Source organism: Crocodylus siamensis, chromosome 1 (genome assembly GCF_052110815.1).
Source record: "Crocodylus siamensis isolate JL-2025a chromosome 1, ASM5211081v1, whole genome shotgun sequence".
NCBI lineage: Eukaryota > Metazoa > Chordata > Crocodylia > Crocodylidae > Crocodylus > Crocodylus siamensis.
The window spans coordinates 174293507-174312136 of NC_143395.1; positions in this window are offsets into that span (position 1 = coordinate 174293507).

Consider the following 18630-nt stretch of genomic DNA (forward strand, 5'->3'; position numbering starts at 1 on the left):
CCAACATAGGAGATGTTCCAATCCTTGCTATAGCATCAGGACTCCTAACTCCACTGTGGGTCTATCTAACTCTAACAAGGCCTTTACTCTACCTGTAGCCCAAAGACCCCACTATCCTTAAACAAAAGCCTAGTATAAGCCCCAACTTAATGCTACCTTAATCAGCTCAACTAGTCCAAAACTTAAACCTAGCGAGTGGCTTAAGTGGATATCCTACAGGTATCCTAACCATGGACAGTGGGACCTAACTCCATCAACCCTAACCTTAGATCAGCAGACCCTATCACCACAAACCTAGACCTAGCTTGGGAACCCTGACAACCTCAACATTAACCCAAACCTGGGGTCTCCCAATAGCTCCAACTCAAACCCTAACCAGGGGCTCCGTATTTGTTTATTTATTAGATTTATGTGGTAACCTTCCCAAACAGGACTCAGGGCAGCATACAATAAAAGACAAAAGAAGCTCTCAGAGTTAGGGCAAGGGGAGGGGTGGGAAACAGATCAGGCCACACTAGAATAAATTTCTGACCGGTAGGACTGTGCAGGTTAGATTTACATTTGGCACTATGTTTATGGTGGAGATTGGGGTTCAGTCTGAAGTTGTTCAGGCCTTCAAGTGTAGGGTTAAGTGTAGAGCAAGTATGACCTAGGGTTAGGGATGTGAAAGGTAGAGCTGTCCAGGTATGATTTTAGGACTGGGAATAGGATTATAGCTGCTTGTACTTGATAGGCTAGGCTTAGGGGTCAGGAAGGTAGGATACCAGGGGTTTAGGGTTAGGACAGTAACTGGGTTCTCCAGAATAGGGTTATGTGGAGGGCTCTAGAGGCCCATATGTTAGTGTTACAGCTCAATCTGTAAAGGTTAGTGGGACTGGAAGGTCAACCCCAAATTTCTTTAGAGATGTGACTACTTAGCTGTGGAGTTAGAATGAATGTTGGGAGTAGGGTTAAAAATTGAATTCTAAATATGAGATTGGCCAGGCATTTCATAGACTTCATAGATTTTAGGGTCAGAAGGGACCTATTAGATCATCGAGTTTGACCCCCTGTCCTGGGCAAAAAAGAGTGCTGGTTTCAGATGCCCCCAGTCAGGTGGTTTGTCCAATCTCCTCTTAAATACCTCCAAGGAAGACAGCACCACCTCCCTTGGAAGCGTATTCCATATTTTGGCAGCCCTCACAGTAAAGAATGGGGATGTCCAATCTAAATTTGCTCTCCTTCAGTTTGTGACCATTGTTTCTAGTTACCCTGATGAGCACCCTGGCATTGGAGTAAGCTACCTATGGAAGTTATGAAATATCCATGTTTGGAAACTTTTGAAAGCAGGTTAGACAGATGCTTGGCTTGAATCCTTTAGTCAGGGATGATCCTGCCTTGAGCGGGCTAGACTACACGATTTAAGATCCCTTCCAGCCCTACTTTCCTATGATCCTATGAAATCCTAGGACTAGTAGAGCTACACTTCAGAGTTAAGCAGACAGGGCACTGCACCCTACAATTAGGCCTATGGCTGGTAGAGCTGTGTGGTATAGATTTAGTATTGGGGCTAATAAGCTTAGGCTTACAGAACTAGGGTTCAGGGTGCAGCTGCTACATAAATCTGGCTTAGAATTCAAGTTGTAGCTGTTAGGTCTCTCTGAGATCAGTTGAAAGTAAAAACTATGCTTAGCATTCCTTGGGCTCCCCAAGCTAGGGTGGGAGGTTTGGCAGGGACAGCACCTAGGGCTAGGGTTAGAGTAGCAACTAGCCAGGCCCCCCAGGCTAGCATTATGTTGAGGCAGCTAAAAGTGTTTGTGTTAAAGTTCAAAGGATCATGAGAAAGTAGGACTGGATCATATCACATGCTCATCTAATCCAACCCCCTGCTCAAGGCAACATCGCCTGACTACGCCATCCTAAGTCAAGTATCCATCTAACCTGCTCTTGAAAACTTCCAGGGATTGAAAGTCCATGACTTTTCACTGTTCAACTACCCACATTGACAGAGTTAGGGATCCAACCACAGGAATAAGGGAATTGGTGGGGCAGGAGATAAATTCAAGATATCCTTATGGATGTGGCTACTTGGATCTGAGGCTAGAATTGGATTTGCGGTCGGAAGGGCTACTGGAGCATGGTTAGCATTGGACTGGTAGGAGTCACTAAACAATAATTAGGACAGAGGTGTGCTAAGGACTTCAGGTTAGGTTTAGGGCTCAGGACTGAGCCTGGTAGGGACTGTCAGGCTACAAGTAAGCCTGGGTTCATGAGTCTGTCAGGGGTTGAGTTATCAAGAGCTAAGGCTGGTAGTTTGCTAAGCTAGGGTAAGTGCTGGGACACAAAGTCCCCAACAAGGGTCTCTCAGAAGTGTGAAGAAAGGTACTGTGATGCCTGAACACTTGACTATGTCTATACCAACCATACAGTTGGTCCAATAAAAGATAAAGTCACCCATAAGAATGCTTGCCTTTTGCATATCTCCTGGATATCAGCAACTTCATCTCAACACTACCTTATACAGACCTAAACCCTTTAAGCCAGCATTTCTCAACCTGTAGGTCACAAAAATATATGAAAGGGTTACGAACATTAAAAATGGATCAATAAACTTTAAAAAGGAGGAAAATGGAAACCACAGCTTTCCCCTTGCAGGCTCGCAGATTTCCAGCTTGCAAGGGACTGCTTGGAGCCCCCCATGCACAGCCATCCCCGGTCCCACAGACCCACCCCCTGTCCCACACACTGGGAGGATGGGGCCTGGGGGCAGAGGAAAGCAGGTCAGGAGAGAGGGGCACTGGGTCAGGACTGGCCATCAATGTTTACAAATGGATGCTGGTACAAAAAAGGTTGAGAACCATTGCTATAAGTTATACATCCTAAATAGTACTTATGTAAATGACATCTCTGAAGTGACCATGACTTTGATCCATCACTGTGAAACTTCCTCTTAGCAAGATTCAGAGTTGCCAGTTAACTTGCACACATCAGCAAGGCAACAATATAAAAATAAACTGTTACTTCTCCACTGTACTCTATTCAAGACACAGCCTCTATTATTTTCACTGCTAAGTTCCCTGGATAGTGAGTCAGCTTGAACTATTTTTTTTAAGTGTTCTATGATTAATTTTTCCTTCCTAAAATAGCATAATGATGAAATAAGAGATTTAATTCCTTTACAGTTATAGCTCTGACTATTGTCTAGCCCTCAAAATACTCTTTGTCGACTGTTGCAGATTCTACCAAGTATAGATCTCTTGCTCATAGGTTTCATTTGAGGTTGAATAGTAAGTACTAGGAACAGATTAACCTGACAAATACAACAATTATTTGGCATTCAAAAACAATTTACAACCTTAAACATAAAAACAGATCTATGAAACACAGAGACTGACAGAGAGGGAGGGAATACATTGTTCAAGGCATTTTTATTACTCCCTGCTCCCCAGCATGATTCAAAACAGAAAACATAACACCAAAAGGAAAAAAAAAAGGCAACTTGGGTTTATGCTGGATTCAAGATGGCACCAGTAACATGAACCCGCCACCATGCATTGAGTAAGTATAATGTTCCACAAAGGTGTCTTCCCTATGAATGTTATGCTGCAACTAATAAAATGCCCACAGCATTCGAGTTTCCCAGGCAGAGATAGCCATGAAAGGTGTTATTTGCATAAAGACCCATGGGCCCTCAGATTCATGCTCTGCATTTTTACACAAGCAGTTATAATGTGCTAATAGACAGCTGTGCCTCTGCCCAAATACTGCTGTAAATAAGGTAGCTAAAAGAGCAAGTGCAGTACTGATCTCTATTCCAGCAATGTCATTTTCAGACACACATCATGCAAACACAAACTGAGTGAGCCAAAAGGCAGTAATCTAGGGGTTAGTCTTTACAGGAGCCACAAATATTTCTCTAACCCAAAGCCACACTACTACTCAATAGTAAGCATGAATCCTGGTTAGAGCGGGAGGATTTTTTTTCAGTGCATATTCACTATAAGTGAATTTGACTTGAATTTACTGAATATTTTCAGGCAAAAAAAAATAAGTTAAAATGGGAGGGAGTTCCAAATTTTCCTTTCTATCTTTAAAAAAAAAAAAATCAATTCTCTGGTCAAATTTCGTTTCAAAATGTAATATAAAAGGTAAAAATCTCAAAAAATTAAACAAAACATTTTGTATCCAAATATTTTGTTCAACCTGAAAACAAAAAAAAAAATTGCAACAATATTTTCTGCACTTTCATCAAGAAAAAACATTAAAAATCAGCATAAAAATATACATAATTTTTGACTGACCCCTCCCCACCCCAAATTCTTGAGTCAGGCACTGAGCAACAACAACAACAACAAATCAATTATTTGGAACTTTATTCCCAGCAGTAGATATTTGGAAGATTGGAATCACATATTTATGCTTTTTTAAACACCGAAAGCCACTATCCCATGAATCAAATAAAGACTGGTCCTCACATAACTTGCCTATTATAAAACTACAAGAGCCTGGAAATTAAAACTTTGGTCATCTAACCTGGAATACCTGCCACACTGACCTCTGACTCACTTTTTTACCAACACCACAGCACCCTCATGCCCCAGCCAACCAGAGCAGCATCTACACATGCATTGCTGTGCAGTAAACAACACCACAGTAGGATGGTACTTGTATTTACAAGTATTAACCGGCAGTGGATTTGTTTTAGTTTCCTGCAGCCTAATAGGACTGCACGTGTAGACGTTGAGACTTTACTGCGGAGCTAATTAGACAGCTTTGCAGTAAACATCTCACACCCATGGTATGGAAAAACTCTCTGGGCTAGAGCTTGACCTACTAAGGTCCTCCTGTTTTGCCAGAGTTGGGTAGGTGAATCACTGCAGTGTAGCATTCTGCTATGTACATTGAAAGCAATACTGACATACTGAAGTCCAGTAAAAAAATCCTGGCTATACTGAAGTCAAGTCAGAAAAAAAAAATTAACTTGATTTAGAGGGATCAGGAGCTGAAAAGTATATGCATGAAAGAAAAGTTTTCAGGTTAGAAAAAAGAAGAAAAAGAGGGGGAGGGGGATTAATGTAATACAAATAAATAGATTAGTTATTCTGAACACCTTTTGAATCTATATCCTTAGCTTAAAATTCACAATAACTAAGGCATTTGAGAATGCTGAAGAATATCCTTTCTATGCTCTTGACTATAGACAAAATGTTCTCTTCATCGGTATTTGACATATGGGGCATCTGCATTAGTCACAAAATTTCACTGGAAAATTGACACTTCACATATTGAATTCTCAAACAGTCTGAACCCTTGTGAGGATTTAATATACAGCCAGAAATGTAAAACCATGATTGAACTATGCAGGGAGTGGGGACGGGAAGAGAATGGTTAGCAAAGCTGTCGGATCATTAAGAAGAAGAGGGCAAGAAGAGCATCATGCATTTGGAAGAGCATTAAAAGAAGACTGAGAAAACATTACAAAGGGGCTATAGAAGTTTTCTAAAGCCACAGGATCACAGGCAGAGCAATAGAGAGGGAAGATTTCTGAGAAGAATGGTACCTTCTACACTCCACCAAGATGAGGGAGCCATTTTCAGCTCAGAACAGAATTAACTATAGGTTTGAAATGTTACTAAACAAATGCTAGCTCATACAGAGTGCTAGAGCCTGGAATCTAAGCATTTTCTTTTCAAAAGGAATTAAGAGCATAAGGAATTTGATCTCAAGCTCTAAAGGCATCCTGGAGAAAAAATGACTTCTGGAAAAAATGCCTGTTTCTCAAGTCATGTTTCCAAGAGCTCCTAGAACCCACTGTGATACAGCAACCAAAACATAAGCAAAACCACATCAGGGACTAGGACTCCACAACATAATGCAAGGTACTAACAAAAGCACCACAGCTGGTCAACATTTTGCATGTAACTTTTCAACAGAATTGACATGAAGATCAAAAGTAAACAGACTAAGTTATTCAAATAGAGCCAAAATAGTTGTCATACAGTTACCAGCTGCTCAATCCAAGTTGTCATGAAGAGTTCATAGAGTAGCTGTTACTTTTGGATAGGCAGCAAATTTTGGACCTTAATGCTGAAGATATCTATGAACCTTGCCTTACCTTGCAAGGTCAAAATAAGGGCGTGGGAGGTGGGACCACAATCATCATGTGCACTGTGCACATGAATAACACATTAATTAGTAAGAGTGAGAACTGCAGTTACTTGTTTCCATATACAACAGTTGAACTTGGAACAGGGTTAGAGCAAAACCTCTCCATTTTGTTCAAACCTCATGCCACATCCCTGTTCCTTAAAGATGCTCTCTATAGCAGGTCAGTCTCCACGCTCATTAAGTCTCTGGATTCTCTGCCAAGACTATCATGACCTGTCAGCCTGTTCTGATTGTGAAGCCAGCAACTCACATGGTGCAAAATCATTAGGCGGTTATATCACGACCTGCTTGGTCCAGACTTGAACAGGTGACCTGGAAGATAAGCACCACTTAACTATATTAGCAATTCTCTGACAGAGTTATGCCCACTCCTCCTCCATATTATTCAAAAAGTGGTTTGTCGTGTTTAGAAAGAATGACTAACCCTGCCTTGGAATCATGAAAGATGCAATAGTAATATCAGAACTAGAGGTGTGATTAAGTTAAGGAACTGCCTGTTCCTCTAAGTACTTATTTTCAAGATGGTTTAATTAAAGTTTCTGACATGGAGAGCTATTTCTGGTCATCTATTCAGTGCCTGTTACCTTTGGAAAAAAACCAGTAATAGGCTGTTTTATTCAATTTGTAGCAATACAGATGAGGAGTTTGTCCATATCATTTTTCTTCTTACAAAGATAAGTATTACAGCACAGATTTAGGTTCTCAGATGTAATAATTTTCAGAAAAAATATCAGTCATGTAAGAGCAAAGAATATTTCAGCCCACAGTAAAATGCTAGATCAATGAAAAAAATAGTACAGTGGTAATATTTTAATTGTGCACTAAAAAATCTCTGCTGATGTAATCTCCAAACTTCCCCAGTTCAGACCACTGGGAATTTGAGACCATCTTCAAGAGATATGCAAGATCCTACACCTTCCTATATTTTCCACTAAGTGTATTTTGATTGCAGATATGTGATAAAGGATTCATTATTATCATTTCATTTATTTATTAAAATAAAAACCATATAATGCTTTAAAGCTTTTGGCAAAAGAAACAAAAAGTAAAATAAAATGATCTGTTCACTAGGAGAGACAAGTCTCTTCTGTTAAGATCCAAATTTTCAGCAAGTTTCGAACTGTCATCAATCATACACTTGCTAGCAGTCAAACCCCCATTTTCTGTGTGAATAACTTCTGTTTACCTAATTTCTTGAACTCTTGCACACTCTGGATGCCTCTGGAAATTAATGAAAATACAACAAAGCTATGTTGCCTAAAAAAGCAATCCACAAAAATATAGTGACCACCAAATTGCTATGCAGCAAAAATAAGACAAATCTTTCAAGGCAAAAAAACTTTGAAAGCAGATCCCCTTAGGCATTATTCACTTCTTGAGCAACTCTCCTAAAAAGATAAATCTTTCAGCACATCCTGAAGGTCAGAATCAGGCTATTTGAGCTAGTCGGGTAGAGCTTTCCTGAAAAAATAGCACATCGGCAGCTCCCATGGGTTTACACCAATGGGGAAAGATCTACGGTAATTTGAGCAATGCTGCAAATCACAACTAAGGAAGGGGCCAGCAACCTATAGTCTGCAAGCCAGATCCAGCTCACTGAGGTACTGGAGCCAGCCTGCAGAGCAGTGTCCTCAGCAACAAATCAGCAGCAGAAGTCTTCACCCACACCCTGCTGCAGCTAGACATGCAGAGGGGCTGGGGGGATGCAGTGGCAGTGACAACCCGGTTCTAATGTGGGCCCACCTTCAACCCAAGCTGGGTCATTCCAGCTTGCTGCTGGGAAAATGATGCTGACCCCTAAGACAAAGGCATTATGTTTCAGAGAAAGTCAGCATCTTAGGATGTTGGAGATCTCTGTTTCCAAACTTCATTCACAGCTCGATGTTTACACATACAGAACACATACACACCCTCTGCATGCAGAGTCACTTGTGCATAGAAAATGAGGCAGGCAAAATTAGACCAAACTTACTTTTAGAAAATGATATTCAACCAACCACATTAGGGTGTAGGCATAGGCCGCGGAACAGGGCGAGCCACCCAGGCCACAGCCAGACCAACTTTTAGCATGTTAATTTATATAACCCACAAATGCGCAATTGTCATTCCAGTTAAAACTGTATGGCTGTTTTTTTAACTGCAAAGCTAGCTAAATTAACGTACTAAAAGTTGGTCGGGCCATGGCCCAGGTGGCCCACCCCGTTCCGCAGCCTATGGGTGTAGGTAAGTTACACTTTCCATTCCCTGACTGCTGCCACAGACACACTGGCATGTAGAAGTTTAATCTACTAATTTGCACTCCACATAGGGGTTGCTAAAATGTGTTCCTTCAGTACTGCAAGTGGTTTGTATAGGTCTGGCAGTGGTCAGGTCTGGATGGGGGCACAGACTAAAAATTAAAGTATCCTCTCACTCCCTGTCTGACTATTGTGCTGTTTAGCCTCAAATAAAGAACTGTTCCCTCTGAGGCAAACATTAGAAACAGCCCTGCAATAACCACTCCAAACCATCTGGGTGCCTGTAGATGTGGTGGAGATGCTGCTCCATAGCACTGTAATTACAATTAATCAAATCTGCTGGGGTGTGCTAATTAGTACACTCCAGCAGTCTCTGCATCTCATGTATTCAGCATCCCTGTACTTCACCATAGTGGTAGAGCAATTTAAATAAAACCCACTGACCAAGCTTTAAAGCACCCCCACCACCATTTTGAAGCACAGGATGCTGAATACATGAGACGCTGTGGACACTTTAACTAACGCGGCTCTCAAAGCTGCTCTAATTAAAGCAACCTCTACACACACACACTCCTGGAGCACATGTAACGGCACCCTCTGTTTCATGCAAACAGCTTTGGGCACATTTACATGTGCAACTGGATCTTTATTCAGTGCTGCTGCTTCCAGTCACGTGGTGCTTTGATTATTCAGAATATTTGTATCTGTTAATGTCACCAAGAAAACCTCATCTTCCTTATCAAAAATTTCAGCCTCCACCCCTACTGCACGTATTGTTGCTTTATTTCTCTTGGGATTGTTGTGGCAAAATGGTCCAGTTTCCCACAGCCCAGGCATCTGCCCAAAAGCCGACTATTTCTCTTCGTCTTTCATCCTGCTTTCCTCAGCACCAACACTGGACCCTAGGTACTGCATTCTCAGTTGGTCCATCTTTTTCCTGCCTCCTGGGCTACTTTAAATTGATTGTACCTTTTCTTCATTAGCTATTATTTTGATTCTTCCATTATATAATTGAACTGTTCTTGGTATTTGGAGGCACTTCTCCATATTCAGGTCAGTCTCTCCACTAGCTTCAGTTCAGACGCCCCATGAATAATCCTCTCTCTAATAAGGGAACCTTATGTTCCCTAAATTCATGTGGATGCCAGTGTTTCATATCTATAACATAGGCCCCTGACACATTACATTTAAGATGCCATTAACAGGTTAAATCATACCTTAAATCTGGCTTGTCCAACATAAGGCCCGCAGGCTGCCATGAGGCCCACCAAGCCATTTTCTGAGGCCCATGGTGCTGCAACGGGAAATGAAAGTAAACACTGTTTACTTTCTTTCCCTCCCTTTGACCCTCCCCCAGCCCCTCAACAGCTTCCTAATGGGTGCTGAAGGGCTGGGGAAGAGACAAGATTTCCAGTGCCCCATGGGGGGCCCGAGCACACATGCGCTCCCTGGTGCCCAAACAACTTAGTGGGCATCCTTGAAAGAAGGCAGAGGTGGCAGCATGGGGCCAGGGCTCAGCGGTGGAGCTGCGCAGGACCAAGGGGCAGTGCGGGCACACGCGGCCGCCAGGGCAGTGAGGTGGGCGGCGGCGGAGCGGAAGGTGCCTTTCCCGCACATCCCAGGTAGGCTACAGCCAGGAGGATGAGGAGGAGCCCAGACTGGGGCTCCCGTGCATGTCAGCGGCTCTCCCCACCCTGCTCCGCTCCGTGCCCAGCTGAGCCGCGAGTCTCTCTCGCAGCCTCTCGGATGCACTGAGGAGCCCCGGCTCCCTCCTCCCTGCAAGGCAGCTAGTGGTGGAGGCTGCAAAGCACCGGGCAGGTGTCTCACGCCGAGATGCATCCCTCCACCTTTGATTAGTTTCCACTCTGGCTGATATCTTTTCCACATTTGATCTGTCGACTTACATTATGCTTCTTTCATTATGCATTATGCGAAAGTGTTTATTTTAGTCACGTGTTTGGCATTATTTCATTGCTGCTCTTATATTGTTTTTATTTTGGATTTTAAACCACATTTCCAGACCCATTTCATTGTCACTTCCTGCAACTTCACTGGTGCTCAAGGTCACATGACATCACTTCCTGATGTAATACCGTTTCCTGTGAGGTCTTTGAATATGGCTCGCTGGCCCACTGGATGATAAAAAGTTCATGATCCAGCCCCACATTCAAAAAGATTGGACACCCCTGCCTTAAATAGTAACCCAGCCACATGTTAAAGTCAATTTAAGATATGATCATAATACAGTAAGCGACCCCCAAAGTTATTCCACATATAACTTGCAAGAATTTTGTGGCTTGTCTATATCACACCTTAAACTGAACATGTGGCCAGTTGGGGCTGGCCCATGACAGATACCAACACTTAGCTGAGTGTCAGGATCCAATGTGGTGCAACCCCATGGTCCTGGCAGCCCAATTCTCCCTGCGCTGGGACTTTTAAAACCCCATGTGCTGCCCAGCTGTAAACCAACAATGTTCACAGGGACCCCAGGATCAGGCTGCTAACCCAGGGTCCCCTTGGACCAAGACTTTTAAAACCCCACATACTACGCAGCTCGACAGCTCACAGGTTTTAAATGAGCCCTGGATCATGAGGACTTTTAAAATCCCAGCTTTGGTTTGACAATTAGCTGATTGTCAGCTGGAGCCAGTTTCAAATCCCAGTTCAGTCCCCAGCCCCAACTGACAATCCACTGATTGTCAGAACCTGGGTTTCAGCATGTTGGTGCTGGGAAGTCAGGGATCATGATCCCCTGCACTGATAAGTAAAGCACAATATGGATCTAATCCAAAATCCAACAACTGAACATGCACTTATGACATAGTAAAAGGCACAATTGTTACAACTGCAGCTTAGATCCCACAGCATCTTAAACTGAATGTCTGGCAGAGGTCATAATTATTCATTATTTTTTGAAGATGCTGATTCCAGGTAAAAAAAACCCAAACAAACAGTCCCTCTCTGCAGTCTCATTTTTTCTTGCGTCACAGTACTCAAAGGCCTTTACCTGCTGCTCTAATGGAGTGGACCCTTCATGTGAAAAAGGTTAAAATCACTTCTCTGCCCTTTATCATAGTGAGGTAATTCAAAAGGTCTTCATTTTCTCATCCTTGTCTACCATGGTCAGCAGTGTGTACAAAGTCAGTTCTTCCTTCCACTGGTTCCATGCTGCTGTCAGTTACCCTCCCTATCTGCTAACATTTGGGAAGGAAGCTTGTCTGCCCCTGGATACTTCAGTATTTCACCTGGTGGTGCTCCCTCAGAAATCTACCAGTATACCAAGAGGCTAAAGGAAGACTTAGTGAAGGCCTACCCTACTTGTTTTGTTGACCGCTGCAAGGCAGAGCATGAAAAACAAGGCTCGATATGACCAGCGGGAGAGACACTAGGACTTGCAGGGTGCTACTACAAAACTTAGGCCTCTTTGAGATGCACAAGATAGACAGTATTGGGGAGCCACCCCATATGTAACTGTGGAACAGCTTCCTAGTCTTCCTGGCTATCGGGTGAAGCCTGACCAAGGGCATGGAAAAGATGAAACATGGCACTGGAATCATCTTCTCCACATTGGACTATTGATGCCTCCTGCCCAAGTTTAATCCCAAGATTCAAACACCAAGCACTGTCCCTGGGACATAAAAGTGGAGGGCCCTATGAACAACAGAAGGACAGGGCTGGCCAATGCAGCAGTCTGAGGTGAAGATAGCGAAGACAAAGATGAGATGAACATTCATGGCTGGGATGGGCCATTGACAATCACCACCCCAAATACATTCCCCATGGAGCCCTTACCTCAAACAGAGTTGCCCACATCACCAGGACAACCACCCCTACCCAATAATTCAGGAGAGATAGACATGAGGCTAAAGCCTGATGCTACAGAGAGTTTATCCCGTCTCCACCACCACTTGCTGTGACCACTGACAGGGAGGAGGACTCACCAGATAGCAAAAGAGAAAATGTCACTGAACCTCTTAGATCAACCAGAGACAGACAGCCACCCTGAGCTGGGGAATCCTACTGAGTGGTCATTGTGAGGAGCCCACAGTCAGGCTGTCCTCACTGCCTTAGTGGTTGCTATGGATCCTTCCAGTTCCCATTGTTTAGCACTGTGGTATAATTGTCTTGACAGGGATGAGACAACATTTGGGGAGGGGGCGTAGAATGTAACCTCTGCCCCCTGGATTGCCGGGGTTAAGCAGAGAGGAATAGGAACACTCCAAGCACAAGAAAACCAGAGCCATGGAGCTGGGCTGAACTACAGCCCTCAGCCTGCTTGAGAGCTAGGAGGAGGGGAAGTGGGAATGTGGATCTTGAACGTGTGGGCCATTTTGCCCAGAGCCAGTGAGATTAGAGCATGGGAGTGGTCTTGCTCCCTGTTATGCTCCCAGAACCATTGAAAGAGGCCCTGAGGATTGAAAAGGAGTCTAGTCTGACTGCAAATAGGAAAAGGATCAACTTCCCCACAGGGAGTCCCCAGCAGGGAGAGGAACTGATTGCTGCTACAGAGTGAGCTGCACTTAAAAAGCCACAGCAGGTTCATAGATTCATAGATGCTAGGGTCAGAAGGGACTTCAACAAATCATTGAGTCCAACCCCTCTGCCTGGGCAGCAAAGTGTGCTGGGGTCAGATGACCCCAGTCAGATGCATATCCAGCCTTCTTTTAAAGACCCAAGGGTAGGAGAGAGCACCACCTTGTTTGGAAGCCCATTCCAAATCTTGGCCACCCTTACCACAGTGTGGTCAATGCGACTGTAAAGTGGTGAGAGACCCTGTGCCATCTGGAACAGCTTGGGCTGTGCACAGGGCAGAGATTCTCACCCCAAAGGGTCCTTGTGAGAGTGTTGAAGTTGAGGTTTTAAGTTGCACTGTTGAAAGAGATTGCAAGCTTTCATGGGTTATATTACAAACTAGGCATATCTACACATGTATGTTAAGGCAGAACAATAAACTCTGGCACCTATTGCACTGGAATTTATTGCTCATGGGCACCATGTTTCAGGGCACATGAACCTGGGACTGTAGCACGCTGAGCCAGGTTGGAGTAGCCCTGGCTGGCATGGTACCCAAGAGGTCAGCTTGCCAGCCCAGGACTGCTCTGACCCAGTTGAACATGCTGTGGAGGGGCTAACTGGGGCACAAGGGTGCTCCAGTGAGGGGCAGGCAGCCCGCACATCAAAGCAGCCTCATGCCCCAACCAGCCACATCAGCGTCTATGTGTGTACTGCTGCACACAAAGAAACTCTGGAGTAGGTTAGTACTTGTATTTACGAGTACTCACCTGCTGCAGTGTTAATTAGTTTACTATGGCCTAATAGAGCCACACATGTGATGCCAAGACATTTACTGTGGAGCTTTTTAGACAAATGCAGTAAACATCTTGTGTAGATGTGCCCATTGTGTTCTAATGCATATATGTCCAAATAAATCTAACTTGTTTGTACCCTCTTGTTAAATCAAAGTACTCTTGGGGGACACTGAGTTACCAGAGCTACACACCTGCACCCCCTTGCAAAAGGGGTTACAGCTCAACAAATGTATTTGAATATTCTTTTGATTTTTATAAAGCATTTGTCAAATTACTCAAATAACAAAAGTTAAAACAGGTTTCCTTGGGATATCACAAGAATACATTAAGCCCTTTTTATTTTTATTTCTATATATCCACTATAGAAGTATAAACGTCTCTAGCAGGAAACACTTTTTAACGTTGTTGCATACTTTGGCCAGAGGGAGATGGATGCTGGTTTCCTCAGTTGGACTTTCAGGTGCTCCGCACCTCATGACAGTAGCTTAGCATCTTGTAGGATCAGACCCCTAGTAAATAAGTCTTCCTATGTTTCAGGTTTTTGTATGGACAAAGAGAAAAACATATTATGACTAATAGATACCCTCCTGTCTTATTTCTAAGACCAAGCTAATGCTTTTCATGTAGAAAATAAGAGCATGTGTCAGTGCTAGCTGTTCCAATGACCTCCGTGAGGCTTTTAATCAAATCTTACATATAACTTGGACTTCAGAAATTATTCAATTCCTTCTCGGGTAGAAAGGTGACAGCTCATTTCAATTAATATTTCAATCTGAGAACACTACAGAGTCCAAAAAAAAAAAAAGGAAAAGGCACCTGCAATTTCAAAAAATTAAGCTTAGTAATTAAAATAAAGATTAAAAATACCATGGAATTCATATGTGCTAGTGGCAGTATAAATACATCTCATGATACCATGGCAACACCCTCTATATTTTTTGTTAAATAAATTATCTTATGGGCTTGGAAAATGTCTGTCAATGCAGCTGACTTTTTGGGCACTATTCCACAGTGCATACTTTTATTACTCCTCTTCTCTGGAGCTTGTCTTGTTGAAACACTAGAGGTCAGTCTTCAGAAAAAATCTAATCACTGCTCTGTTTTAAATTCATGAGGAATTATGGGACTTGGATACTATGCATTCAGAAGTAGCACTGGAGAATCAGAGGTGAGACTACCAGGCTCGAACCTCACACAATCTCAGGGTGTGAGGCTGGGCAAATGGTTTTGTTCTTAATCCGATCTTCTTTGATTATTTGCGGATGGAGACTGAGCCAGCTAGAGGAATATGAATTTTGCATTATACTTTACAGACTTCTGTATTAAGGCACTGAGAGTCAAATAGCACAGAGACCGAATAAACTAACAGCTTCTTTATGTCATTCTTAGGGATTTTTTTTTTTTTTTGTCAGTCTGACCGAGCTAGACTCCCTGGAGTTTCCAAAGATCTATTGGGTGTTGGTAGCAAAATAATTTCTCACTAAAGTTAACAAAATGCCATCTCAACCATAAAAAGAGTAACTTGGCCTTCTGTGTAAAAAAACATAACATTTAATGTATTGTCTTTTAATCCAGCTCCATCAGGCTTCAGGATATTCTGTTTAAATCCTGCACGGGCAAAGCACACATACACAAACCACAGCATGAGTTAGCTATTCTCTTCTGAAGTTAACGGGAGTCAGGGTGATTAGTAGCTGGATTGGGGGACTCAAATGTAAGAGCTTTAAGTTCTACTTCTCACTCTCACTATCCTATTGTACAACCTAGATCTGGGTACTTAATTACTTGACCTCTTTGTACTTCAATTTCCATGCCTATAAAATGACAATATGACTTGTTTTTGATGTAAGCAATCTTTAAAGTTTTCTCTGCGCTGCAGATGAACAGAATTGCATAAATGGAAAGAATTATTAGCTGACATTTGACATTGCTTTTCATTCAGCAAGAACCCCAAACACTTCACATTTACAGGTACCACTTCACCTCTCAATACAGCAGTTTTGGAACATAATGCATTAGGAGGTGAAACAAAATAATGGATCCAGAAACTACACTGGAAGTGCCAGAAATGCTGGCAGAATGCAATTATCTAAACTGAAATTGAGCCAGGACATTAGGTCAAACACCCTGTGCTCTTGGAAAAAAGGCTTCTAGTAACCCCAATAAACACAAAGTACAAGAAATCTAGTTTTTACATCTCATCTGAAAAACAGCTCCTCTAGCCAGACAACAGGATTCTATAGAATATAGATGCCGGGGCAGTGGTTTAACTCTTGAAAAGAAGAGCTACCTGCCCTCAGCACCCTGGGTTTTCCTTCTTGTTCACCCACCCTGTACTAAACTAAGCTCAGCTTTGTTTAGCTTGTGAAACCTAATGAAATCACAGCCTGAGGCAGCTCCTTGGTTTTTATTATTCTCTTGCTTTGCTTTACTGCTTCCCCTTCTATAATCTTCCATGCACGCTTCTTCTCCCTTTCACCTGTCCTTTTTGGGGGGGAATAGGAGGGGTGTTGTTTTATTGGGGGGGTACCATTGGCACTCTTTTGTCTGATTAGCTTTCTGCCATTTTATTTCATTTCTTTCCACTAATTGCCACACTCCATATATCCTCCCTTGCTCATTCCCCTTGCTTAACCATCACCTTCACATCACCCTCCAATTGCCACTTACAGGCCTCCCAGCTATGACCAGCCAGAAGGGAGCAGATGACTGCCCACATCTATTTATAAGGCAATATGGCCAGAGGCTTTGAGGATCCCAACAACAATACTGCAAGGTTGGGATTGCCATTGAACCCCAATTCTGGCCCACAATCACCATCAAAATATTTAATCCCTAGAAATCAGATTATCATTCTGAAGTTTAACTTTGGGGAATTTTTGTTTTTGTAGTATAATGAAAGGGGGCTTTGTGAGTAGGGTGGCTATCAGGACGACATTCCGGTTTTCTGCTACTCTATTGATATGAAACCCAATGTCTTTATGTCCTCTATTTTTCTCTTAAAGAGGAAAATAGGGGACATAAAGGCATCTGGTTTTGTATCAATAGAGGACAACCAGACTGTCCTCTACGATGGCCACCTTATTTGTGGGAGAGAACACCTGCTCCCCCTCCCTCCACCCCCACACACATCAAGTATATCCAATTAGACAGCAAGTAGAAGGGGTGACAAATTCTTCCCACTACTCAGTATTTGGGCAAGTGGAATGTATTTTATCCCCAATCATAAAACACTTCAAATTCCATTTAAAAGAATGAAGATATAACTCTCTGGTATAAACCAGCATTTTTTCCTTGGACTTTAATGCAACTGCAACAGTGGCTCTCAGCCTTCTTAGGCTCACAATACCCCTCAAAAGATGCCAACTCTTAAGCTACAAATAGACATCGCCAAATGAAGTGCATCATCTGTGCCAGGACATGTCCCCACTGGGAATGTTTTTATATATAATGTACATGTGTTCAAAACAAGATTTAATCTTTTCATTTATACTTAAAAATGATTCACGCCTTTTCTTTCCTTTCCTTTCCTGACTCTTAACATATCAAGCACTTAACACTTCCTTAAACTCAAGCATATTATAGGATCATAGAAAAATAGGATTGAAAGGAAACTTAGGAGGTCACCCAATCCAAACCCCTGGTCAAAGTAGGACCACCCCCAACTAGATCATCCCAGCCAAGGCTTTGTCTAGCCAGATCTTAAAAATTTCCAAGGATGGAGATTCCACAACCTCTCTGGGTAACTTGTTCCAGTGTTTTACTACCCTCCTAGTGAGGATCAGCTAGTGGTAAGTGATCATCACTGTCTGGCACTTCAGTCGCCTCCAGTACATTGGCACAAATCAAAATGTGTAACTGGAGGAGGCTTAACTGGAGGCACTGGACACTCAAATGAAACTTCCTCACACTCCTATATATACTGTGGTTGTAACTGCTCTATTTGTCTTTTCCATCAAGTACCATCAGAGCTGCACCGTAAATGAAAACATGCCTCATACATTTAGGGAATTCCCAGGTACCCATCTTTCTCTACCAGAGTAATTACAAGCCCAGACCAAGTACCCTACTTGGGATCAGCAATTGTCAGCAACACACCCTTGCTCAGTTTGCTTACTTGGGGATCTGAGTACCTGTGAGGCAACATCAGGACATAAAAGGTCAAAATAAGTATGCAATGATCTTTTCAGTAGGAAGTAATGGAAAGTGATCAGTCAATAAAATAAAATGTCTGCCATAGACATAACCTCCCTAACTCTAAAAGTAATACTGAGAGCCTCCCTCTCTATCTGTGCATACTTCCTTTCAGAAGTAGCTAGTGTTCATGAAGCAAAAGCAATAGGTTTCTCTGTGCCATCAGGAAACGTGGAAAAGGACTGTGACCACTTCATATGGTGAAGCACCACATGCTAACTGCAATAGAAGACAAACATCAAAGTAGTAAGAACATCAAGCAATGTCAACAATTTTTTGCTTCCTTAAGTGCACATTCATATTCTCTACTTCACTTCCATTTCTTTTGCTTGAAGTAGTAGTAGTAGTTCATGTAGCAGTGCCAATACTATTGCCAGATCAGGCAAAAATTTACCATAATAGTTAAGTACTCCTAAGAAGGAATATAATTGTGAGACTTTCCCTGGTTGTGGTACTTGAAGGATTGTCTTCTCTTTTTCTGGCTATTTCTTTAACCCTGTGGCATCCATAACATGGCCAAAATATTCAATAGAGGACTTAAAAATATTTACATTTGTCCCTGTGTACTTGTATACAAGGTCTTTTTGGGTGCTTATATACAAGCAGCAAGGCTGGTCTGATGTGCTGTAATTACAGCACATCAGAACAGACTTGATTAATCGATTCTGCTGGAGCGTGGTAATTACCGCGCTTCAGCAGACTCCAGTGTCTCATGTATCAGTATCCCTGTGCTGAAAAAT